The sequence below is a fragment of the Heterocephalus glaber genome, unplaced genomic scaffold (genome assembly GCF_053883595.1).
Source record: "Heterocephalus glaber isolate CG9 unplaced genomic scaffold, H.glaber_assembly_v1.0 deba00001497, whole genome shotgun sequence".
Classification (NCBI taxonomy): Eukaryota; Metazoa; Chordata; class Mammalia; order Rodentia; family Bathyergidae; genus Heterocephalus; species Heterocephalus glaber.
Window position 1 is genome coordinate 50,517,495 of NW_028258320.1, and position 26,404 is coordinate 50,543,898.

Genomic DNA, 26,404 nt, shown 5'->3' on the forward strand with positions numbered 1-26,404 from the left:
GATTTAGCTATTATGAATTGTGTTGCTATAAACATTGGTATGTGTATATCACTGTAGTATGTATTAAGTTCTTTAGGGAAGATACCTAGAAGGAGGATACCTGCGTCATATGAAATTTCTAATTTCAGTTCTTGGAGAAATCTCCATACTGATTTCCATAATGGTTGTACTATTTTACATTTCCACTAGCAATGAAGGAGGGTTCCTTTTTCACCACAGCTACACCAGTATTTGTTATTATTTGATTTCTTAATGATTGCCATTCTTTCTGGAGTAAGATGGAATTGTAACATTGTTTTAATTTGCATTTCTGCAATGGCCAGATATGTTTGACACTTTTTCATATATTTGTTGACCATTTGTGTTTCTTCCTCTGTGTAGTGTCTGTTAACTTCCCTTACCCATTTCTTGACTGGGTCTTTACTTTTAGGTGGTTTAATTTTTTGAGTTCTTTATATATTCTAGACATTAGTATTCTGTCTGTGCAGTAGCTGACAAAACTTTTTCCTATTCTGTAGGTTGTCCCTTCACTCTACTAACCGATTCTTTTGCCACGCAAAAGCTTTTTTGCATTGTGATTTTTTTGCATCTCTCTGCTTTCAAAATTCTCTCTTTTTTTCTGTTGGATATTTGGTAATTTAATAAGTTATGCCTTGGTGAGCTTCTATTTTGTTCATATTTGGTGCTTAATAAGCATCATTTACCTGTATTTTAAATTCATTTTTATATTTGGGAAATTTTCTTCTATGATTTCTGTAAACATGGTAAATCCATTTGTGTCTAGGTTTTCTCTAACTGCAATTAGCTTCAGATTGTTCCTATTGTCATTTAGTTCTGATTGTTCTTGCCAATGTTTCCAGTACTTATGTTGAACAGAAAGGTGGTATTGGATTTCCTTGTCTTGGTCCTGATTTAGAGGGAAAGCTTTCAGTTTTTCTTCATTTAATATGATGCTGGCAGCCTGTTTGTTATAAATGGCTTTTATCAGATGAGAATAAGGTCTTTTAAAACATTTTCTTCCAGGTTTATTTTTATCATGAATGGATTTTGGATTTTATCAATGATCTTTTCTGGATCTATTGAGATGATCATGTGATTTTTGTCTTTGCTTCTGTTTATGTGACATATTACATTTATTGATTTTTTTGTGTATTGAACCATCCTTGCATCCCTTGGATGAAGCCTACTTAATTATGATGTACAATATTTTTGATGACTTTTTGCATTCTGTTTGCCAGTAACTTGCTGAGGATTTTTGCATCTATGTTCATTAAAGAGATTGTTCTGTCTCTCTCTCTCTCTCTCTCTCTCTCCCCCCCCCCTTCTTCTTCTTCCTCTTTTTGGTTAGATCCTTGTCTGGTTTGTGAATCAGGGTAATGATTGGAATGACTTTGGGGGTATTCCTTTCAATTTCATTACAGAATTTGATGAGTAATTGCCCTTGATCTTCTGTGAAGTCCTTGTAGAATTTGAAAGTGAATCTATTAGGACTTCAGGTTTTCTTATTTCATAGATTTTTTTTATTACTGCTTCAATTTCATTGGATTTTATTAGATTATTCAGTGTTTTTATATCTTCTTGGCTCAATTTTGGTTCATATGTATCTAAGAATCTATCCATTTCTTCTGAATTCTCCAATATTTTGGCATACAGGTTTGCGAAGTATTGCAAATAATCTTCTCAATTTCAGGAGTCTCCATTATGACTTCACCTTTTTCAATTCTAATTGCATTGATTTGGGTGTTTTCTTTTCTGTTTTGGTAAGATTGGCTAAGACTTGGTTTATTTTGTGTTTGCTTTCAAAGATCCAGCTGTTTGAACCATTGATTCATAGTATCTATTTTAATCTCAATTTCATTGATTTCTTCTGTGACCTTTATAATTTCATTTCTTGTACCAGCTTTGGGTTTATATTCTTCTTGTTATGCTAGGACCTTGAGGTGCATTACTAGGTTATTTATTTGAGCTTGCTCTGTTTTTCTAATGTGGGCATCCATGGCCATATACTTCCTTCTTAGGACACCTTTCAGTGTCCCATAAATTCTTGTGTGTTGTACTAGCACTATCATTTAATTCATTTAAACTCTAGGAGTTGTCATGTCCTTTCCTTGATTTCTTCTCTGACCAAGTGATTATTCAAGAGTATATTTCTAAATTTCCATGCATTTTCATAATTTCTGTGGTTTTATTTGCAATTGATTTCTAGTTTTATTTCATTGTGTTCTGATAATAAGCATAGTATAATTTCAATTCTTTTGTATTTACTTAAATATGCTTTATTGATCTATTTGGAAAATTCTATGTTCTGCTGAGAAAAATATATGTTCTATTGTTGTTGGGTGGAACACTGTATATTTATGAAGCCCAATAGTTTGAAGATTTGGTTCAACTCTGATATTTCTTTGTTGACTTTTTCTAGCTGAGCTATTTGTTTGTGATAGTGAGGTATTGAGATCTCCTACTATAATTATGTTGATATTAATTTGATATTTTATGTATGTTTGTTTTATAAAGTTCATTGTGGCATTTTTTGGTGGGTATGTGTTTATAGGTGTTATTTCTTCCTCTCAAACTGTTTGCTTAACAAATATGTAGTGATATTCTTCACTGCTTTTGATGAATTTTGCTTGAAGTCCACTTTGTCTGATAATAGGATAGCTACTTCTGCTGTTTTGGGGTTCCCGTTGGATGAGATATTGTTTTTCACCTTTTCAAATTTAGTCTATAATTTTCTTATTGGTTTAATGTGTTTCTTATATTCAGTATACCATTGGATTTTGTTTTTTGACCAGTTCTGCCAACCTGTGTCTTTTGATTGATGAATTGAGACCACTTATGTTGATAGATATTACTGAAAAGTATTGATTTATTCCTGTCATTGAATTATTTTCCTGGTGCGATTTTCTTTCTCTTCCACTTAACTGTTCACCTTACCTGATGTTCATTGCATTGGTGCATTGGACCTTTTGTCATTGTTAGTTTCATTTTTTCTAGGATGTCCTTGAGAATTTTTTTTTTTGCTGGTTTTTGGTCATGAATTTCTTAAGGTGCTCTTTATCATGTAAATGTATTATTTCTCTGTAATTTTAAAAAGATACTTTTGTAGGCTATATCAATCTGGGCTGGAAGTTGTTTTTTTTCTTTTTAACACTTTCAACACTTTATTCTGTACTCTCCTGGCCTTCTAGGTTTGTGTTGAGGAGCCTATAGTAATTCTAATGGATTTTCCTTTATAAATCATTTGTTGCTTTTCTCTTTTAAGATTCTACTCTTGTGTTGCACTTGGATTTCCTCTATGATGTGTGGTCAAGAGGTTCACTTCTTATCATAGTTATTTGGGATTCCATGTGTTTCATTTATCTGTATATTAAATTATTTTCCCACATTTGAAAGTTTTCTGCTATTTATCTGTTGTCTTCTGATTTTTCACTAATTCCCATTAATCTTAGATTAGTCTTCTTTGCATCATCTAGCAGCTGTTGGATCTATTTTTCATGGTCTCTTATTTTTAAGGTGTCTCTCAATAAGTGGTCAATGAATATTTCTAGTTATCAATAACACCTTCTTCTAGTTCTGATGTTCTGTCCTCACATTGGCTTCTTCTGCTGCCCATATTTTCAATAGAATTTTTAATTTCCTGAATTTGTGTTTGGTGTATTTTCATGAACTCTATTTCTTTTGTGTACTGAACATTCATGTTTTGTATTATTTTGTTTAGCTCAGCTAAATATTATTAGAGTCCTCTGTAGACTCACTGGTCATTTTGTTTATTAATTGCATTACCTGTTTAGTTGCATCTTCTTTGAACTCACCAACACTTTATTGATATTTTAAAAATCTCCTCTGTTATGTTTTTGAATAATTTGGCTGTGTGTCTTTTGATTTCCTCCTGCTTAATGCTCTACAAATCATCTCTGGGGGAAGTGAGAATTTTTGGAGGCATTTTGTTGTCTTGCCTCCTCATATTTCTATTTTTATTTGTTTGCTTGTTTGTTCTTTTGTGCCTGAGGCTTGCCGGCTCAATATGGTGAAACACTTTGCTGTTAGTATGGGGATCTTTAGTGTTTGCTTTTCAGCAATGCACTCTGAATGTAGTTAACTATAGGTATGTCCCAAAATCCCACCACTTGTGTGTATTTGGGAGGAGAGAAGGAGTGTATTTAACCCAGTACCCAGTTCCACAGGAATGGATATTATTAATGACACAAAGGTAATCCAGATATTGGCATCCAGAGAAAATTATTAATATCAACAAGTATGTCATCTTGGCTATAGTAGTAAAATCTGCATCAATAATAGTGTCAAAGACAAACTGGAGATTTACATACCCTATGAACCAATAATGTACCACCTTTACTCATTTGAGATTTATAATTATAATATAAACACTAAGAAAGACCAAATATTGACCTACAGTAAATGCCTACTAAATGGAACAACTTTACCTCTACTAACAATAGAATAGTATTGAACAGTATTCACATAAGAGTTAACTAGCTATCTAAAAATTCATAAAGCTTAATAATGATAGTAGTAAAGGTAGAGGGTGTGGGGAGCCAGAGAATGAAAAAAGTAAAATTTGAAAAGTTAGTCAATGGAAGATGAGAAGGAGAGAAATGTCAGATAAACATTCTTTTTGAGTAGTAAAAGGAAATTAATAGTATTAGAGAGCAGTTACAGAAAAGGAAAAAAGAAAACCAGAGAACAAACTACAGGAAATGAAAGATAAGAAGGAGGAAATAAAAAGTCTAAAAGGGGAAAATAAAAAAATAGAAAAAGGAGGAGAATCCCCCAAAAACCTGATGAGAGAAAGAAATGATAAAAAAAAATTTAAAGATTAAGTCAAGTTTTTTCTATATTTTTGAATGAGTGGTTTCATTCTAGGGTCTTTAATCTTAGAATTCAACAAGTCATGATTTTTCTGGGTCTAGCTTTAGGGATTGTGGTTTTGTGAGGTGCTCTCCCGGCACCAGAGGGCCCCTGTTTGTTTAACTCAGAGTAGGGTAACTGCCCAAATTGAGACATGTCCTTGCTCTTGATAGATGGGAAAAGCTATCAACCCTCTGCTTTCTGCTGGATGTAGGCCACAGGGTGGGGGTTTACTCATACTTTGGGATGTAATGTGAACACTCACTGGGCCTGGTTTGTTGCTGTAGAGGGCCAGGCACATGTCCTTTCTTATCTGAGCTTAAACTTCTCAGGATGTCTATGTCTAACCTGTACTGCTTCCACATAGTACAAATAGCCAATAAGTATTTCAATAAATTCTCAGCATGTTAATCCATCAGGGCAATACAAATCAAAACTACACTGAGGTTACATTTTAACCCAGTCAAAATAGCTATCATTAAAAGTACACAAAACAATAAATGCTAGCAAAAATTCAGGGAAAAGTAGGAACACTTCTACACTGTTGATAAGCATATAAATTAGTACAACCTCTATGGAAATCAGTACAAAAGTTCATCTGAAATTTAAAAGTACAGCTACCATATGATTAAGCCATATCACTCCTTGGTATATATCCAAAGGAATTAATGTCAGTATATTATAGGGATGCCTGGATGTCAATGTACATTGAGGAACAATTCACAACAATGTAGGTATGGAACCAGTTTAAGGGCCCATCAGTGGGTGAATGGATTAAAAAATGTAGTGTGTATACACAAGGAAGTATTTTTCATTATGAAGTAGAATGAAATTCTGACACTGGCAGGAAAATGAATGGAACTGGAGATGATCATGTTAAGTAAAATAAGCCAGGTTCAGAAAGACAAGTATCATGTTTCTCTAATAAGTGGAATCAAACAAAAAATGACATGAAAGTGGAAGGGAAACTATTACTAGACAAGAGGAAGGGCTGGAATAAGTGGGCAGGGATAAAAGAGTATAATAAAATGGTGTAAGTGACAGTAATAGGGGGATGGATTTAATCAAACTGTCAGGTACATGAATGAAAATACCACATTGAAATCCAATATTCTGTAAAATTACTATGCACTAAGAAAATGTACTTTAAAATTTTAGCTGAATGTGGTGGCATATACCTGTAATCCCAACTACTCAGGAGGCTGAGGCAGGAGTATCACAAGTTGAATGTCAACCTGAGCAACTTAGCAAGATTCTGCCTTATAAAAAAAAAAGGGGGGCCAGAGATCTAGTTCAGTGGTAAAGTGTTTGCCTAGCATGTGTGAGGCTCTGGGTTCAATTTTGAGGATGGGAAAAATAGTGTTTTTAATGTAGGGAGGAAAGGAAAGTAGAATGTTTTTTTAGTATTTTCTCACTTTCTTTTTTATTTTTATCTTTATTGTCATGCCAGTTTGCTATAATTTCAAAACAATTTATTACAGTCAAAATATATTTTAGTAAGTTGCATAGAAACCACAAAGCAAAAACTATCATAAATAAATGGAAAATAATAGACAAGGAATCAAAGCTATAGAAAAATAGCTAAACACAATGGAATATTGAAGAGAGAGAGGAAACAAAAAAAGAAGTACAACAAAATAGCACCAAATTACAAAATATTTGTAGTAAAAATCTTGCCTATCAATAACAAAATTAAATGTAAATATATTATATTCCCCAATTAAAAGACATAAAATGACTGAGTTCATTTAAGAAAACAATAATACTTAACCATATAGTGTTCAAAAAAAATTTCACTTATCCTTTCAGGAAACACATAAACTAAAAGTGAATAGATGCCATAAGATATTCTATGTACATGGAATCCAAAAGAGAGTAGGAGTATCCATATTTATGTTAGATAAATAGATTTTAAATTAATAGAAAAATAGACAAAGAAGGGCATTATGTAATGATTAAGAGGTTAAATCAGCATGATGAAGGCATGAATTTTATATCCTACCATAGTCTCATATCACTTGACCCAAGGGTGAACATGTCATGCTCTTTGCCACCACTGCCACTGTTTCGGAGGAAATGTCCATTGCATTCCACATCCTTGGTGTCACCACTACTTTTTCTGGAGTGGTCATCCAGTGACAACCCCATCCACATTACTGACTGAACCACTAGAGTTCTCCACCTTCCAAATGACTCTGTGCCATACAAAGGGTTCTTCTGACCTGGTGCTACATGCACAATAATAAGCCATTGACTAAAACTGAAGAGTTAACAAAGACCACACTAACTGGAACCATGGTCACTGTAACTTGTCAAGCCAACACCCTGAACATATTTACAGAAGTAAGACACTTACTACAAAAGTCACCTCATAGAAGTAATACATATAACTGACCCATCAGATGGGTCAAAATCTTAATCTTAATGTAGGGACACAAGAAGTATGAATAAACCAGGTAACATTATGCCTCCAAAGGAACATAGTAACCATAGTGATAGACCTTAAAGAAAAGGATATTGATGAAATACCCAATAAAGAATTCAAAAGAATAACTATGAGGAAACTCAATGAAATTAAAGATGATACAGAAAGATAATTTAATGAAGTCAAGAAAAAAATTTATGAAATGAATGAGAAATGTGGCAAAGAGAGATCATAAAAAGAAAGATTCAAGGGCTAGGGATGTAGCTCAGCCCCATAGCACCTGTGTGGCAAATGAGAGATCCTGAGTTCAATCCCTGGTAACCCCCCCACCCCCAGTTAAAAGATTCAAACAGCTTGGAAGTAAATAAGTCAAATAAAAATATGGTTGAAAGACTCAACAACAGACTAGATCAAACAGAATAAAGAATATCTGAACTTGAAGACAGGACTTTTGAATTGTGGAATTCAGGGAAAAAGAAAAAGAATAAAGACAGCCTTCAAGACATATGGGACAAATGTAAATGAAGAAAATTTCATATTTTAGAAGTCCTAGAAGGCAAAGAGAAGAGAAAAATCATAGAAGACTTATTCATTGAAGTAATAGGTGAAAATATCTTCAATCTGGGAAAAGATATGGACATTCAGTTACAGGAGACACATAGGACCCCAAATAGACACGAACAGAAAGCATTCTCATCATGGCATATTGTAATCAGTCTTCCAAAGCTCAATACAAAAAGAGAATTTTAAAAGCAGCAAGGGAAAAATGCCGCGTCACATTTAAGGGAACCACTATAGACTAGGAGAAAAACTTTCAAATGAGAATACTATATGCAGCAAAGCTATCCTTTAAAAATAAAGAAGTAGAAATCAGTATCTAGATACCTCAAAAAACTATGACTGGAAGTCCCATTTGACCCTGCTATTCCCCTGCTGGGGATCTTCCCCAAAGAATTAAAAGAATCATACCACAGTGATATATGTGCTCCCATGTTCATAGCAGCACAATTTGTAATAGCTAAAACTTGGAAATAGCCCAATTGCCCAGCAACTGGAGATTGAATAAAGAAAATGTGGTTTTTAAAAAATAAAATGCAGTACTACTAAGCCATAAGAAATGAGAAATTAGAGAACTTTATAGTTAAATGGATGCACATTGAGGCAATACTCTTAAGTGAAATAAATAGGGCAGACATGTAAATACCGAATAGTTTCTCTAGTGTGAGAAACTGAAAATGTAAAGAAGGAAAAAAGGTATAATAGGTAATGTGAAATAGGAAGAAAAGGGGCAAAGGGGAAGGGGAAGTGGAGGGGTAGGGGAAAGGAAAGGAGGGAATGGAATTAATATGATAAAATGAAAAAAATGGAAGCAAAGTCTTTGTAAATGTGGAGGGATGGAGGCGTTGAAGGGAGGGTGGGGGAATGGGGAAAAAATAAGAACCAGGAGAGATTATGTAAAGGTGCAAATTTCCAATGATGAATATCATTATATTGTATACCTAAAATGTACCAATAATATTAATTTAAAAAATAAAGAAGTAGAGACTTTCTGAAGCAAAAACTAAGGGAATTCATCACCACCATACCAGAAAATATGCCTAAGGGAGTCCTACATCCAGAAGCAAAGGAAAGATAATTATCAAGAAAACACCTGAAAGTATAAAACCTGCTGAAACAGCATATACACAAAAGAGAACCAGATCTTGTCAACATAATAAACCTCAAAGATGAACAACAGGAAAGGAAGAAAATAGCAAAAGATACTCAAAACAAGAAAATTTACCTACTGACAGAAGCATATCTTACCAACAATAATCACGAATGTAAACAGATTAAATTTTCTATAGGAAAATATAAAGGCTCCAGCAAAGAACTAATTAGAACTGACAAATGAAATTAGGTAAAGTTGCAGAATACAAAACTAACATGCAAAAATAGGTAGCATTGCTATATACCAATAAAAAATTTCTGGAAAAGAAATCAAACACAATGCTATTCACAATAGCTACAAAATGTAAAGTACCTAGGAATAAATTTAACTAAGGTAATGAACAGACCTATACAATTAAAATTACAAAACATTAATGAAAAAAATTAAAGAAGATAAACATTCTACAAATAGAATGACCTCCCATATTCATAGATTGGAAGTTAATATTAAAATACCCACATGTGGGAGTGTAGATCGGTGCAACCACTGTGGAAATCAGTATGGAGATACCTCAAAGAACTAGGACTGGAAGTCCCATTTGACCCCACTATTCCATTGCTGGGGATCTTCCCCAAAGAATTAAAAGAATCATACCACAGTGATACATGTGCACCCATGTTCATAGCAGCACAGTTTGTAATAGATAAAACTTGGAAACAGCCCAAATGACCATCAACTGGAGACTGGATAAAGAAAATGTTTGTTTTTTTTTTATAAAGTGGAGCACTACTGAGCCATAAAAAATGAGAAATTAGAGACATTTATAGCTAAGTGGATGCACATTGAGGCAATACTCTTAAGTGAAATAAATAGGACACACATTAATAAATACCGAATAGTTTCTCTGGTGTGAGAAATTGAAAGTGTAAATAAGGACTAAATGTATAATAGGTAATGTGAAATAGGAAGAAAAGGGGCAAAGGGGAAGGAAGTGGGAGGGCTAGGGGAAAGGATAGAAGGGAATGGGATTAATATGAGAAAATGGAAAAATAGGAACAAAATCTTTGTAAATAGGGAGGACTGGAGGGGTTGAAGGGAGGGTTGGGCAAGGGTGAAAAATAAGAACCAAGAGAGACTATGTAAAGGTGCAAATTTCCAATGATGATTGTCATTATATTGTATACCTAAAATGTACCAATGATTAGAATGAATAATCGATAATGCAAAATAGGAAGAAAAGGTCCAAAGGGATAGGGGTAGTGGGAGGGGCAGGGGAAAGGAAAGAAGGGAAAGGAAAAAAGATGAGAAATGGAAAAAATGGAAATAAAGTCTCTGTAAATAGGGAAGGGTGGAGGGCGTGAAGGGAGGGCTAGGAATGGGGAAAAAATCAGAACCAAGATGCATTATGTAAAGGTACAATTCCCAATGAGAAATGTAATTGTGTTGTATACCTACAATGTACCAATAAAAGAATTTAATAAAGAAAAATACCCACATGTCCATACTATCCAAAGTGGTTTGGAAATTTGATGCAATTGCATTTTGCCACAAAACTAGAATACTAATCCTAAAATTTATACAGAAGCAGAAAAGACCCTGAATAACCAAAGCAATCCTGAACAAAACAGCAACCATATGGCATCACAATACCAGATTTCAAGATATACTACAGTGCTATAGTAATAAAGACAGACTAGTAAAAGCATAAAAATAGATATATAGCCCAAATGGAACATGATGGAGATTCCTAAAATGAATGCATACATACACAATTCAATGATTCTTGACAAAGGCACCGAAACATATATTAAATAGAGGACAGCTTCTTCAATAAATGGTACTGGAAAATCTGGATATACATATGCAAAAGAAAAGAAAAGAAACTTGACCCTTATTTCATCCTATACAAAAAATCAGTTAATGTCAATCAAATATCTAAATTTAAGGCCTAAAAATATGAAACTATTAGAAGAACACATAGGAGAAATATTTCAAAACATTGACATAGCACAAGACAACCAAACCAGAAATAGGCAAATGAGCTTATACTAAGAAGGTATGCATAGGAAATAAAACAATCAACAAAGAGACATCCTACTAAATTTAGTTATTATGACAGCAAACATGTACTAATAAATATAAAAAGACCACCTACAGAATGGGATAAAATATTTTGAAACTACTCATCTAATATAATATCCAGACTGTATAAGGAAATCAAAGAATTCAATAAAAAACTAATTTCAATTTAAAAGTGGGCAATCTGAGTATTTTTAAAAATGCACACATATATAAGATTGCCAACAAATACCAGAAAAATGCTTAATATTTTTAGTCATCAGGGAAATGCAAATCAAAACCACAATAAAGCATTATCTTTCCTCAGGTAGAATGGGTATTATAAAAAATATCAAAGAATAACAAATGCTGGTATAGATTCAGATAAAAGAAAACTCTTATAAACTACTATTGGTGACAGTGTAATTAGGACAACCATTATGGAAAACAGAATGGAGTTTCCTTATTAAACTATTAAATGGAACTAACTGTTAAATCAGATATACAACTATAAATATTGCATTGTTTCTCTTGTGTGAGAAACTCAAAGGGTAAATAAGGAGCAAAATGGAGGATAGCCATTGGGAAGCAGGAGGAGTATGTTCAAATGGGAAGAACAAGGGAGGGGGAAGGAAGGAGGGAAGGGAGGAAAAGGGATTTTAAAAAAAGAGAATGAAGGAAAAATGGAAACAAAGGTTTAGTCAATGGCGAGGGGGAAAAAGGGTTGAAAGGAGAGGAGAATGGGAAAAAAGAATTAAGATATATAATGTACAAGCACAAATTTCCTATGATGAATGTTATCATTATGTATGGCAAATGTACTAATTTTAAAAAAGACACCATGGGCACTTTCCCATATCATTAAATATTCTTTGATAAAACAATTTTAAATAGTGTAGCATAATTTATTTAAACATTTTCCCATTTTTGCCTAGTCTTTAGTTACTGTAAATAATGTTGTAAAGTATTCTCATGTACATAAATTTTCAGATTAATCACCATTTACATGGGATATGTTTCCTAATGGCTAATTATTGGGTCAAAGTGCATAATCACATATAAGTGTCCTGCCCAGTACAACTACATTGCCCCTTAGGAAGACTGTAACAATGTCTATTCTTTCAAATCATATAGAGAAGTTGATCTCTAGGTACTTTCTTCTTATATATTGGTAATTTCATTAAAAATCACTTTGCTAAACCACAACAACAAAAAAGGAACTAACCATGCAAACCAGCAATTCTACTACCAGGTAGTTATCCAAAGGAAGGAAAACCAGCATATCAAAGAGACATCTATACTCCCAAGTTTATTGCTACACCATTCATTCACAAGAGCAGATTCAATGTAATGACACTGAATAATCAGCCTAGGTTATAAGCCTAGGCATTCATCAATGAATGGAAAAAGAAAATGTAGTACATATAAGATAAATATTATTCAGCTATAAAAGAATGATATCCTATCATTTCCAGCAAAATGAATGGAACTGGAGGACATTATGTTAAGTCTAATAAGCCAGACACAGAAAGACAAACATCATATGTTCTCTCTCATATGTGATAACTTAAAGAATTTATCCTGATGGAGAATAGTGATTAACAGACACAAGGAAGGGTGTAGAGGGGTTGATAACAGGACTTCTGATAATGGGCACCCAAATATAGATAGAAGTAAGTTCTAGTATTTCACAGCACAGTAGGATGACTACAGTTAATAATAATCTCATATGTTTTATGAAGGAGTAATATACAGGAGCCTTCATATTTCATTAATACTTACAATTTTATATGCCAATCAAACATAAAGACTTGATTCAGAATATTCAGAGCAGCTTTGTTTATAATAGACCAAACCACGAAAATAGCCACAGAAAATCCTGAACTAAATATGCAACAGTATTGATGAATACCAAATCATTAGGTGTCCAAAATAAATGGGTCACAAAAAAGAATGATTCTGTTTGTTGGAAGTTCCACAGTCAAACTAAGCAGTGACAGAAAAAATTCAGACCTGTGACTGTCTCTGACATGAATGATGATTGACCAAGAAGAGATACAAGATAACTTGTTATGTCATGAAAATGACCAGCACCTTCAAAAAGCTGGGCTACCTAAGAATTTGTCAAAACATATTGAACTATTCACAAACAGTGCAAGCATCTCCCCGAAACTTGTCTTGAAGACTACAAGAAGAATATATGAAGATTACTTTCATATATTAAGCTTGCTTTTAGCAACAGTCTAGATGATAATTTAGGTTTCTTTGAGGCTTGAGAAAATAATTTAGGTTTATTTGAGGCTTGAGAAAAATCAAAACTATCTTGAGGTGGTGGGAGCCAGGTCTCTCACTGCTAAGAAAGGAGTACTAATCCCAAGGGGAGAGATCAGAATAATGACTAGAGGGCTGGATTATTATTGGAGACATTGGGATAGAGCCATGTCTTTGAAACAGCTTTCTTGAGATATAATTTGATATGTTTTGACATGTATACACACTTAAAACAACCACCATTCCCTCGGGATCTCAGTTTTTAATAGATCAATATAAAAACTGTCTGTGTGTGTGTGTGTATGTATGTATGTATGTGTTTGTGTGTGCCTACACCCACAATATCTAGCCACATAGAAAAATCAGAAAGAAGAAAGAAAACACCAACAGCAATGAACAACCAAATCCTTATCCTTAAATATCACTCTCCAATAAAAGGAACCAGAGTTGGTTTAAGAATGGAGAGAGAAAAATAAAAGATGGGTCTAGAATTTCCTTTTGTATCTTTATACTAAAAAGGAGGAAACTGATCATAAGAAACATGCAGCTAGAAGGGGTCCTGCTGGTAAAAATTGAACCACTGAGAACCAAAAAATAATAATTAAATGATAGCAGAAGACTATAATTCACTGAATGAGTTTCTCTGAGTCCATGTTTAGACTAAGTAACTAACTGAAAAAACAGAGAGCTTGTTCTTGAAGAACATAGTATAAAAAAAGAAAATGCGAAAATTATCATTGCCAAGAATTTGTGGATGAGTAAAACCTTGGTTAGACATACAACTTTCATATACTTTCTAAGCATTCCCAAGAGATTTTTTTATAATTACATAGAAAAAAATTGTAACTTTCCCTTACAGACTTTAACCAAGTGAAATGAATGGATGCCAGCAAACAGGGGCAAAATGCCCCATCCCTTGAGGGTACTAAGGAGGAGTGCTCAGTTTTTGTGAGGATTGTTGTGGAAGACAGACAGTAGATGGAAGGGGTAAATTGGTAAAGGAACACTGATGGACAATAGCCACACCTGTGCCTGCATTTGCTACCTGGAGGCTGCTGTACACTGAGAGATCTACCTGCTGAAATCCACATACTCTTTGTAGGACACATTGGATACATAAAGGAGAGTACAGTGGCCATTCTAAAAACTAACAAATCAATAATTAGTCTGATTCCTGCACATTAGCCTATCCAAAGAACATTTTGATGCCTCTTTTCCCTGTTGCCTCAAGAGGTTATGCACATATTTTTATCCCTCCATTTCTGATCTGGGACTACTATCCAGAGAGACAATAAATCAATAAGTTTCCCAACTCTGCACCTTTATGCATGGCCAGGCAAAGGCGTGGTTATCTCTATCTGAAGACTGTCCAACTCATTCAGGCTATTCATTCTGGAATAGATCTTTAAGCATTGAGTGGCCCACTATATCCAAGAGACATGGGAGAATCCAGTGACTAGGCATTGTTTTCAAAGTGTCTGGAGTAGCCTCCCAAAAGCCTCATCAGGCACTGCAGGACATCAGAGTCTCCGAAGTCTGACTCACAAACTTGCAGAAGCTGACCTCCAACCAGGACCAAGATTGCCTAGGGGACCTCACTGAGGTCATAGACTGAAATGCTTCCAGCACCCCATGGGCCCAACACAGAAATTTGGGCCCTGCTGAGCATATTTTTGGAGAAACCACCTATAGCCCCTGCCCTCGAATCGCACAAACTTCCTCTATTTTCTCATATCATTCTTTCTGACTATAGGGTTAAATGGGAAGAACCTTTCATGCAGGTGACTCCCAGTCCTCCAGCTCTGAATCTGCCACAGACTGCACATGGTCACCACTGAGATAACTGTTTTTATATTTTCACCGCAATGGGTGGCAAAAGTCATTTTCTACCTTCAGTTAACACTGAGAAAAATTTCTTAATGTCCTTATGGAGACTACAGCTGAATGGAAAAAGCTTAAGTCTTGCCTAGTCACAGGAATTGGTATCAGCATTTTCCAGGACTGTTTATTTCAAAAGTAGTGTTATTGGCAGGAAAGGTGACTGAGGAAGCCAGGGTTTGAACATAAGGTAAAAATAACATACATATAAAAAACAGATATAAATAAACTCTGTGGTCATAAAATAGCTCAACATTCAGCTTCTTATACGATGGAGCATAAAACCAAAAGTTTTCTACCTCTTTTCTAAGTTTTGAACCATCATTTTTCATAAAATTAACAATGCATTGAGACTCTATCATATGGCCCTATCACTTCATGGTAAGGTCCAAGCAGTGAGACCAACACCATTTTTATTCAAGCACATATTTTAGGACCTCGGTTGCTGCCCTGAAGACTCAGAGGATGGAGGACCAGGCTTCACTCACCTTTGCTGTCACCGTAGCCTCAATAGGCTTCTGTGAAGGTGGCTTCAGTCAATGTCAGTGCTGTGCTGACTATGGAGTCTCCTTTCCTACATAAAATCCATGTCCTATGTCCTATTCACTCTATCTCTGGATGGAGAATCTATTGGTCTTCAAGGAAACCTGTGCTTTTCTGAGACCAGAGGCAGGCATTTGTCCTAGAGAGCCTAGGGAGGTAAACTCACAGAGAAAACTCTCAGGGGCAATTAAATGTGACTCTTGCCTTCAGGACCAAAGTTTCCTGCAGTGTAGGCATTAAAGAGGGTGGGAAACTGAGTCTCAGACTGTCAGGGGAGGAGCTGCTCCTCCCTGCAGACCCTCTCAACCTCAGCATTGACCTCCCAGGAGGCATCATTCCCATTCAAATGTCCCTGAATAGACAGTTTCACAATGTTTTAAGTGGATTCCCCTGGGGTCTGACTATCTGAATTTTGAATTCTACTGGTAATACATAATTCCAGATAGACAAACAGAAAAATGCATATATCTAAGAATATTTTTATAATTTTCACGTGTTGCCTTACTTTTCCTGCATTTAAGTAATTCAATATATTGCTTAAATATGCTTTTACACAGTCTGCTTCTTCTACTACTTTTGAAACTCTGTAGAGCAAATTTAGAATTGATTCTAATGGGGTTTTGCCCCCAAATTGCTTAGGTTTTTTTTTACTATGCCTTTGTTTTGATCCAGTTTGCTTATTTATCATTCAACATTCTTCCTTGTTAAGCGAGAACACCACCACTGAGCTACATTCCCAGTATCCTTCTGTGTTTTTGGAGGACTTCCCTGAACTAGGAAAATAAAGAATCATCCTCAAATTCATTAAAGACATCTATGAAAAATTGGCAGTCACCTTCAAATAAAATGGTAAAAACTAGAAAGAGCCTTTTCCCTAAGATAAAAAATTAGGACAATTTTTTTTTTTACTACTTCTGTTCAACATTTTACTAGAAATTCTATCCAGTACAAAAATGTTAGATGAAGACATGAAACACACTGCATAATATATATATATATATATATATATCTGTATCTCAATAGAATTTCTTTATAGCAGGGACAATCCAAAATTGAAATTTCAAAAGTACAATTTAGAATAGAATGAAAATATGATTTACCTAGGAATATATTGATAAAAGATTGTGAAAGACTGTATACCAAAACCTAAAATATAATGCTGAAAGAAATTTAAAAAGGCCTAAATAAGTGGAGTGGTATATTGTGCTCACTTATTTGGAGACTTGTAGTCAAGGTATCAATTCTCCCCAGTCTTATTTACAGATTCATTGCAATCCCAGTAAAACTGCCATCAATATTTTCTGTAGAAATTGAATGTAGGTGGGTAAATACATGCGTAGATGGATGGATGATGAATGATGGATGAATGATGAGTAAATAGGTGGGTATATGATTGAATGGGTGAGTATATGGTTGGAGGGGTATGTGGATATGTGGATGTATGGATGGGTGAGTGGGTTGGCAAATAAGTTATGGGTAGATGTGTGGGTGAATGGATGGATGAAAATATGGGTAGAAGGGTGCATGGATATATGAATGGATGGATGGATGGATGCATAGATGGGTTAGTGGCTGGGTATATAGGTATGAAGGACAGTGGATGAATGAAAGGGTGAGTGGATGGCTGTGTTGGAATAGGAGTAAATGGGTAGGTGGGTGGGTGGATGGATGTGTAGGTAGACAGATGAATAGATAGATGGGTGGGTGAGAGGATGAATGTGAAGATGAATGGATCAATGGGATATAATTGGAGGATGTGTGGGAGGCCACCTGGTGGTGGGTGAATCTAAGTATGAGGATAAGATGGCTGGAAGGATTCACAGGGTGGTTGAAAACTTGAATATATACTTATTCATTAGAATACAAACCATTCTCTTCTGAAGAGAAAATGAACATCAAATGCTAACTCTTGTCATGAGCAATCATTTTACAAAGGGTGGAAATTGAGCATAAAAACAATTACTATAAATGTGTCAGTGTGCTTAGAAACCTATGTATCCTTGTGGAAGGGAAAACAAGGGAAGTGATATTTCTTTCATCTATGCAGAACCATAGTTACAAGTGCCTGTCTCAGTGGTGTGGCTAATGTGGGGGTTTGTTGTGGGTAAGTACAACTTTATAGACAAGGCAGAGTCTTGATCCAGTGGGTCCTACATACTTTTCAACGGTCTGAAAGTAAAATAAGGATCCTGCTCACCAAGCTCCAATTTTAAAACACACACAAACAACACATGCAACACTTGTCAAGTAGCTCCTGGCATGAAACAGGCTTTAAACCAGAAGAAAGGGAATGAGACACAGGAGGATGTGTCATCCAGGCATTTGTGTATGCCACAGTTCCTTATGCCATTGTGCTTTCAACACCTGAAGACCCCATAAAAAGTACCTCTCCCTGTGACTATTCCTCCTAAGGCCAATGCCCTCAGTTCTCCTCTTCTGTCTCTAGTAGATTTTTTAAATTTGCCAACCTTGCACTTCTGCTTCACTTCCCAAATTTCTCATGTCTCATCATTTCCCTCAGTGATTTCACTGCAGGCTAGGTACTATTTTGGGAGATCTACAGCTTTGGTCTCAGGATGGAAACTACTGGAAGACAGCAAGACAGAGAAGGGGTAGTACTCCCATAGCCCTCAGGGCCTCCAAGTTTACTGTGAGCCCCTGGTCCCCTGTGTGCCCAGTGTTGCTGCCCACCCCTCCTTCATCTCATCCTGGTACCAACCCTTTCTATACTTATCCTAGGAAACAAAGTCACAGAGTGTTTGTACCTGGTCTCCCACCACTGAAAAGGATACAGACTACTTACACAACAGGCTGTTGCAGAACCCACAGCTGCCAAATGATCATTGGTTCCAGTTCTGCAAGCAAAGTAATTGCCCAATAGTCACCTTTTGGACAAGGATACTGGAAAGTACCCAGGTCCCTTGGACAGCCTTTCTCTTCTCTTTGCTCTTGTGAACTGATATTCCCATCAAAGCACATGTATACCACAGAGACAAAGGACTATCCAAGACCAGCATCACAGTGTTCCACATTAATATATGGAAACTTACTTTCCTATCACAAACAGGAACTCTAGTTCTTAGTCTACGCAGCAGATATTTTCTCCTGTGACACTGTACTCTGAGCTTTTGCCTGTGTTTCTGCTGCCCTCTACTGGGCCAAGGGCTCCTTGGGAGCAAGACTGAAACCTGTTTACAACAAAGTTCCAGAAATAACTCAGAAATGGTCTCCTATTCACAAACTAATGCTTAATTGATGGAGTACGTGAACATCCAATAGCAACAAATCCTGGATTTAAGTCATGAATGCTACTTAAAAGTGTAGTAGTGTAGCAAAATTCCAGATGTCACCTGGTGCTTTCTCTATGAATTAACAAAAAGAAGCACTTGATATCTTTGAGCGAGAGATACCTTAGTGTTTTTATTGCTAATTGGTCAGTTAAATATAACTAATGCATTTATTTTTCAACTACATAATTCTTGTAAATAATTATGATAATAATTATTAAAAAATTCAATGATATCTAATCTAAATAAGAGATTGGTTTACAGTGCAAAATAATTAGCAGTCACTCAGGTAGGTAGATGCTTTGTGAGGAAGATCAGGTGATATGATGTAGCAGCTATCCCTGTAGATTCTGGGGGATCCCAGTCAGAGCGAACAGCTCCACCTTCCTGGAACCTCAACTTTTCCTGGAGAAGCCACTCAGGTGCCATTTCTAGTGAAGGAGTCCCTGAAGATATAGGACAGGTAGATTTTATGTGTAGGAACACAATCAGGGTCATGTCAGGGAGGAGATAGTGAAACTGGATCCCAGGACCACTCCAAGGAGGATCAACCTTCTCTTTCCTTAGTCATTGATCTTGTCAGTCCCAAGCCAAGGAAGAAATGGGTCTCTCAAGAACATCCAGGCTGACCGGAGTCAAAAGGATGACAGCCATGTCTCCCCCTGAATGGAAGAAGAGCACCCAACATGACCTGCCTGGTTAGTTCTGTGGAGTGGGCAGTGGGTGAAAAAGATCTTCAGGGTCCAACTGAAACAACTCGCAGCAGTGCCTAAACTAGGTGTCCAGCCTCCTTGTCCAGGGGTGGTTTTGCTAAAATGGTGATAGTCAGGCCCCTTCTCTATAAGCGTGCTCTCAGGAACTCAGGTATGAGAGGAGCCCAGGTAGCACAATGGCCTGCACATCCACACCTGACATCTGAAGAAGGGCAAGAATCTCCCTAGGGCATGCCTCACCTCCTGGTTCCTCAGAGTATAGATGAGGGGGTTCAGGTCAGGGCTCAAGGTTGAGTATAGCACTTGAGATATTTTGTTTCTCTTTGGGTTGTGGCTTGAGGCAGTGGCATGTAGGCACAGAACACAGATGGATAGAACAAAGAGCCCATGAGGAGGTGAGAAGAGCAGGTACAGAAGGCCTTCAGCTGAATGCATGCACAGGATCCTGGAGATGATGCAGCCATAGGACAGGAAGATGAGCAGGAAGTTGAGGCATCCATAGAAGGTATGGGTCAGGAGCGTCATGATGCTGGTCATGCTGGTGGGGCTGCAAGAGAGCAGAAGAAGCGGGGGAATCTCGCAGAAAAAGTGGGTGATGACCTTGAGGCCACAAAAAATCAGTTTGTCACCAGACCAGTGTAATCAGAAGCATTCAAGGCACAGAGCATCCCCCCCCGCCCCCAGACAGCCAGAGCCCCACACAGGTGTGGGTTCATCTTGGAGTTGTAGTGCAGAGGAAAACAGATGGCCACATCGTGGTCATGGGCCATGACCATGAGCAGCAGTAGCACAGAGGATGCAGACCAGATAAGGAAGAAGAGCTGGGCCATGCATCCCTGGAAGGAGATGGTGTTTTTTACCACCTTGGACAGCACAAGGGAGGTGCAGACAATGTCCATGTTGGCCTAGAAAATGTATATGGAGCTGTGGAGGCCAGCACTGAAGCTGATTAAAGCAATGATCATAGCGTTGCCCATGAGTGCCAGAGTTAGAGAAACAGGAAGGAGCCAAGCAGGAGTAGACACAACCCAGGGTGCTTTTCGAACCCTTGCAATGTGAACTCTGTCACAAGTGTCTGATAGGGGATCACTATCAAGATGGAGCAACCCCAGGTCCCACTCCTGTTTTCAAGTCTCTGACAAGAGAACAAAGGTCACTTCAGGCCCCAGTTTCTGCATACAGTTTGAAATTATAAAGTGTACTCTTTTGTCAGAATGGAAATAGGCCTCAAATTGGTATATAAAGTGTCCTAGCTCCTGAAATGTATATGTGTTCTTTTTTAAAATATGCCTTTCTCTCACTTATCTTGCCAATATGACATTTTGGCTAGCATCTGTGTCATAGCTGAGCCCTAGGTGGCCCTGGGAATGAGCTCTTGAATTCTGGGCTGCAGTGTGGGAGGAATCCTGCCTGTAGAGAGAACTGCTGAAAGTCTTGCATGCTGGTGCTATTGGGTTGGGCTTACTGTCATGATTTCTGCTCCATATTTTGAAACAGATCTGAACCTCAGTTCTACCCCCCCTCCCTGCCATGGTTTGGGAATATTTCTATCAAGCCAACTTCCCACCAGTAGACATGCCTGCCTGAGTGTCTTGGCACCTTTACCACATTCTGTTCCATAGTGGATCCTCATATAGCTGTGGATCTTAGACCTGGCCCCTCTCAGTCTCTCAGATTGATAACAATTCTGTTGCCTTGAATCCTAGAGGCCCTTTAGATAACTTGTTGAAGTCAATCACATTGTAAATCTTGATATGGCCCTGTAAATTGGCTTCAATCCTTCTCAATTGCAGTCTGGGAGAAGGAACCTGCCAGGAGACATGTTTGTGACCCTGGTGACAGATCTGAAGATCTTCTGGTGTCTAATCCCTGAAAAATCCTTGTGAATTGGTTCCAGCTACTTTTAGCTGTGGCCTTTGGAAGTATAGTCTTTCTAGAAATCTAATCTGTGATTCAAGGTGAGCCCTTCTAGAGAAAGCCACATCCATAAACACCCCTCATCACAGGCTTTCTGGCTGTGAAATCTGAAACTCATCTTTATTCTACACATCTGTGTAAACTATCATCCTGTTGATTACCATCCAGCCAGACAATGGAAAATAGTATTCATGTCCTCTTAAGCTCCTAATAACAGTACTGCCAACTGTAGTCTCCTCTGGACTGGGCAGCAGCTGTATGACTCAGATTCAACATTTAGGTATGATTCTGGAAACAATTCCATCAGCACAGAGATAAGAAGACAAACTTGCCAGAATTAGCCTATAAAGATGAAAAGAGTGGTTGTGTCCTTCAAATTTAAAGACACCAATGCAATGCTACATAACTAAGAGAACAGTGGAAATATGACACCTCTAAAGGAAACTAATAAAACTACAATAATCCTCACCTCAAAATGGAGCTATATGGGGCTGGGGATTTAGCTCAGTGGTTCTGCCGCCTCTTATGCAAGTACAAGGACCCGAGTCCGATCCCCAGTACCGGAAAAAAAAAATGGAGCTATGCGAACTGACTGAAAAAGAATTCAAAATGAGTGTTTTAAAATAAGTCCAGTGTGATTCAAGAAAATACAGTAGTCAATTTCTTTGGTTGGAAGTCTCACCAAAATTCATGTGGGAATCTAAGACTCAATGTGATTATATTAAAACATGGAGGTTTTTAAGCAGTGACTAGGTCATGAGTGTTACACTCTCATGTGTGGGATTAGTGTCCTTATAATAAGTCCAAAGAAGTTTATAGTCTTTTCCATCCATCTCTTCTGCCATGCAATAACACAGTACTTGTCCATTTTTCCCTTTACCCTTCCACTACTTGAGGAAACAATCAATACTAATGAGCATCATCTAAAAAGCATACAGAAGCTTGCCCTCATCATGCATGAAACCTGCTGATTCTTTATTTTGTATTTCACTACCTCCAGAACTGTAAAGAATAAATTTTTGCTGCTCATAAATTACCTAATGTTATTTATTTTGTTAGAGCGTACTGGAGATCCCCACAGCGAGTTCCAATCTCCTGCTCAGTGATATGCTGCAAGGATAAAAGAAAAACTCAAAGACAGAATTAAAGAGACAGAGAATTAAAGAGACAATTCGATCCCCGGTACCAAAAAACAGAGACAGAGAAATGGGGAGCCAGTATGACCAATTTTCATGCAAGCAAGGCTGAACAAGCAAAGGCCCTGAACACTCAGAGCTGTCAATATTTATTGGTGACATCATAGTTAGATTGAGGAAAAGGGTCTACATGGAGGGACTATGTAGATTTGCTATGATTACATTGTTGATGCAGGCAAGGCGTGTAAAGGAAGAAACAAAGTGTTCTTGAATTAGGAACAGAACAGACAAAATATGGGTTGTGGTTAATAATTAACCTTGTCTTTTTAGGAAAGAAGGCTTTAACTGTGGGAATTTGGTTAGAGTCACTCTGACCTTTGTACACAGGCTTTGGCCAGACTCACTTCTCAAAACAAGCCAGTGGTGGGGTTAACTTTTTATTGCTTACAGTCAGCTTTGGGCATAATCAATAAGGAAGTCCCCCACAAGGGCAAAGTAAGTGGACAAAGAAAACATTGAAATAAAATTTAAAACAATTAAATATCAAAGCATGAAGACAAAATATTAATAGAACTCATGTAAGAGCCAAATGAAAGTGCTAGAGCTGAAGACTATAATGACACAACAGAAAAATTAAACAGAAATCTTCAATAGCAGACCAAATTAAGCAGAAGACTTAGTGAACTTGAAGTTTAGTCACTTGAAATTAGTAAACTAGAGTATCAATAAGTAAAGAGGGTGAAATGAGTGACGAGAACATAAGGGACCTATTGGACACCTCCCAAAGTATGAATTTACAAGACACAGAACTAACCCGGAGCTTCTGTAACCCAAGGAAGCTGAACATAAGATGAGACCCCTACCTAGAAGGATTTGTCACGGATGGGATTCCAAAAACTGAACAGAGAAATCCCAAGTGCATTGTCTGAATTATCCTGTATACTCTTGTTCCTCATCCAGGAAAGAACCAGACCAACCAAGCTGGTGGTTTTGGGTGTCCGCCAGCCGTGGATGCCTTTGACATTATGACCGCAGAAGATTCCACCGCAGCCATGAGCAGCGACCTGGCCAACTAGTCCTCAGCCAAGGTGCCCGAGGGTGTGGCCAGCACACCCAACAAGGCGGCCCTGGTGGTGCTGATGGAGCGCAAGGGCTACAGGATGGTGCAGGAGAATGGGCAGCGCAAGTACGGTGGGCCGCCCCCTGCAAAGTCTTCGTAGGCAGGATCCTGCATGACGTGTATGAGGACGAGCTGGTGCCAGTGTTCGAGGCCATGGGCCGCATCTACAAGTTGCACCTCATGATGAACTTCGACGGCAAAAACCACGGCTACGCCTTCATCATGTACTGCCACAAGCACGAGGCCAAGAGCGCTGTGCGAGAGCTCTACAAGATCCGGCCAGGCCGGATGCTGGGCATGTGCTGCAGCGTGCACAACTGCCGCCTCTTCATTTGCGCAATCCCCCAGATGAAGAAGTGCGAGGAGATCCTGGAGATCGTCAAGGTCACCGAGGGCATGCTGGACATCATCGGGTACACCAGCTCAGCCGACAAGATGAAGAACCATGGCTTCGCCTTCATGGAGTACAAGAGCCACCACACCGTGGCCATGGTGTGCCAAAAGCTCATGCATTCAGCTGTGGGGCCACCAGATTGCCATGGACTGGGCTTAACCCGAGATCAACGTGGACGAGGATGTGATGGAGACCATGAAGATCCTCTACGTGAGCAACCTCATGGACGAGTCCACCGAGGACACCATCAAGAATACCAGTTTAACCCCGGGTGTGTGGAGCGCATCAAGAAGGTCCGTGACTAAGCCTTTGTGCACTTCACCAGCCGCGAGCATGCCGTGAACCCCATGAGCAACCTCAATGGCACTGAGCTGGAGGGGTCATGCCTCGAGGTCACGCTGGCCAAGCCAGTGGACAAAGAGCAGTACTCCTGCTACCAGAAGGTGGCAACAGAACTCCAGGGCCAAGGGGCTCCTACCTTGGAGGATATTCTGTGGGCCGTGGTATCTATAGCCGGTATCACAAAGGGAAAGGAAAGCAGCAAGTGAAAGGATACGAACTTGTGCCAAATTTGGAAATCTCTGCCATCAATCCAGTTGCCATTAAACCTGGTACAGTGGCCATCCCTGCCATTGGGCTCCAGTATTCCATGTTTCAGGCAGCCCCTGCCCCTAAAGTGATTGAAGATGGTAAAATTCACACCACGGAGCAGATGATTAGCCCCACTGCTGTGCAGCCAGACACAGCCAGTGTCGCTGCTGCTGCTGCCATCATTCCTGCCATTTCAATGCCACCGCCTTTCCAGGGCCACCCAATAACTCCAGTGTACGCAGTGGCTCCAAATGTGCAGAGAATTCCCACTGCCAGGATCTACGGGGCCGGCTATGTCCCCTTTGCTGCTCTGGCCACAGCCACGATCGCCACACTACAGAAGAACGCCACGGTGTATGGAGGCTACGCCATGGGCTACATACCTCAGGTCCCCATTCACGACGTCTACCAGACATACTAAGCCTGGCGACCAGAGAAAGACAAGCCACAGGGACGCCGCCAAAGGACTGCTTTACTATTTATGAAGAAAGAACACATGGGATTAGTGCACACACGAAACCAGAAAGTGAAGAATGTTATCTAATACCACACAGAAATCTTTTATATCCTTGAAGTTTTCCACTAGTTTTTTAAAGACTGCTTTCCACTTCACAGGCTTGTGTTCATACATTTCTGTAAGACTTGCAATGGTCCATGCCTTAATACCATCCTTTAAAAAATTTGTATGCTGTACTACATTTGTATAGAGGCTTTGGTTTTTTGTTTTTTAAGGATATATTTTCAGTATGAAGTTTATTTTCTTAACTTCTGCACTCCAGATATTTCTATTTTGTAGTATCTTCAATAATATTTCAGCTCTTTATTAAAAAAGCACACTTGAGCAGCTAGGGAGCTATTTTGAAGAATATAGTCAATATTTAAAGATACAAACCATAGTGCTTTAAAATACTACATAAGATGTTATTTTAAAGGTGATCCTGGAAAGTGCAATTTTAAAATGAGTAAAACCTCTGTTGTATTTCCACCAGCATTAAGGGCTGACAGTGTTACTATTGATTAAACATGGATCTCTCCTTAGGCTAGCATGAGAAAGACTCTCACAACTATGTCCACACACTGGAATGCTCTCACCTGCCACTTGTCCTTGGGCTCCTGTGCCTTCCTTGTTAACTATGCCGTCACCACCCCTACCCTCCTCACCCTCACCCAACTTCCAGGTTTGGCAAGTCTGGGATAAATGAAGAACTCTGATAGAGAAAACAACTGGAGACTTTTATACTTCCTCCTGGGTTTTTGTTGGAGTTTTTTGTTTTGTTGTATCTTTTTTGTTCTGGTTGGGGAGCTATTCTCTTCTATATGTGCTACTTTCAATAGCAAAGTATGTGTAAGCATAAGATTTTAATATATTTGCATAAGACATCTTTTCATAGCTATTTAATTGTCCAGTAGAAAACTTTAATTCCCTTTCTAATGCTTTCATTTGTTTTTGAATTATGACTTTTAGAGACAAAGAATGTATATTATTGTAGACAAGACACTAGAGACTCATCAGCAGAAAGTTAAGCTTCTGGTTGCCTTACTGTGTTTTAT

The 26,404-nt window shown here is 37.9% G+C and overlaps 2 pseudogenes; one reads left to right on the top strand and one right to left on the bottom strand.

Annotated features, from left to right (window-relative positions):
• Positions 1-19,842: 19,842 nt before the first annotated feature.
• On the bottom strand, positions 19,843-21,315 carry LOC101720017 (olfactory receptor 13A1-like; annotated as a pseudogene).
• Positions 21,316-23,773: 2,458 nt separating this feature from the next.
• LOC101723176 (RNA-binding protein 47 pseudogene) lies at positions 23,774-25,274 on the top strand (annotated as a pseudogene).
• Positions 25,275-26,404: the final 1,130 nt, after the last annotated feature.